Source organism: Galeopterus variegatus, unplaced genomic scaffold, assembly GCF_000696425.1.
Source record: "Galeopterus variegatus unplaced genomic scaffold, G_variegatus-3.0.2 Scaffold2603, whole genome shotgun sequence".
Classification (NCBI taxonomy): domain Eukaryota; kingdom Metazoa; phylum Chordata; class Mammalia; order Dermoptera; family Cynocephalidae; genus Galeopterus; species Galeopterus variegatus.
The window spans coordinates 199,597-201,272 of NW_007728714.1; positions in this window are offsets into that span (position 1 = coordinate 199,597).

Genomic DNA, 1,676 nt, shown 5'->3' on the forward strand with positions numbered 1-1,676 from the left:
TATCTCTGATCATAAACACAAAATGTAAGCTTTGGGCTGCGCAGTTAGCTCACCTGGTTAGCGCACAGTGCTAATAACAACAATCCTATACCAGCCAGCTGTCAACAACAAACAAACAAACAAAATACATAAGATTTACATCCTCATCATTATGATACAGTGAAATTAAGCCAATCAGCTATAGTAAAATCTGCTTAAATAGCTCTGTTTGTCCTAAAACAAACACTTCATATATAACAGCCAATTACAAAAGAGGTCAAAATATGCTTCATAAACATTAAGCTGCAAAGCAAATTTCTTAACACTTGAAGACTACCAGATTGAAATCTGTACTTTTGTATGACAATAAACTTTCAGATTTACGCTAACTTTATATAATTTTATTTTTGACATAGGAAAACAGGGAAGCTATAACACAAATCATTACATAATTATTTACAATGAAAGAAATACTATGAAGTAGCAGTATGAAATGCCTTGAGAATACTTAAGAGCAGGTCCTTATATAGTCTGAGGGGTCAAAGAAAATTCCTTTAATACGGTAACATTTACGTTAAGAAAGGGTGTGAATATAATGAGGAATCTGAACAGATAAAATGAAATTTCTAGGCACAGGAAAATACATGATGGACAGCCTTGAGATGGAAAAGAGTATGAGTGCCAAATTACTAAAAGGAGTAGACAGATTTGGAAACTAATTGGAAAGGGGGCTGCTGAGGCAGGCATATGCCAGATAAAGCCAAATATGAGATTCCATTTTTCTTTTCTTTTTTTTTAAATTACGATCTGCCCTCCATGTCAGGGGGTTCATATCTAAGGATTCAACCAAAGCTTGAAAATATTTGATTGAAAAAACCAACAATAAGGGCCGGCCCGGTGGCGCACTGCTACAGTGCGCCGCTTGGGAGTGCGGCGGCGCTCCCGCCGAGGGTTCAGATCCCACATGCAGACCAGTTCCCGCTCACTGGCTGAGCGAGGTGTGGGCACGACGCCGAGGGTTGCAATCCCGTTGCCGGTCCCGGTCCGGTACGGGCGCGACACTGAGGGTTGCAATCCGTTGCCGGACACGAAAAAAGACAAAAAGGAAAAAAAGAAAAAACCAACAATAAAAATAACAATACAACAATAAAAAATACAAATTAAAAAAAATACAGAATAGTAACTATGTACATAACATTTACATTGTATTAGGTATTATAGGGAATCTAGAGATGATTTAAAGTATACAGGAGGATGTGCATAGGTTATATGCAAACACTATGCTATTTTATATCAGGAACTTCAGCATCTGTGGAGTTTGGTATGCGTGGGGGGACCTGGAACCAATCCCCCTTGGATAAGGAGGGACAACTGTGTACATATTTAAACAAAACTAGATTACGAACTCCACAAAAGGATTGGACCATTCCTTCTAAACCTTCTATTTATTATATATCCTCATAGAGTACATATATTTAATAAATGCTTCCTTTATACACATAAAAACCATATATTTTGCTAACCTTTTAATTTCTAGAATCTCCAGGTTATACTAACAATTATTTGTATCTTCAGATAATTTATAATCTATAGCACCATGAAACCCACAAAAGTCTTTCCTGAAGTGCAAAGTTTTAACATAAAGTTCCTGAGAGAGGCAATTTTTGTATGGAGAAAGGTAGGCACCATGCTCTACC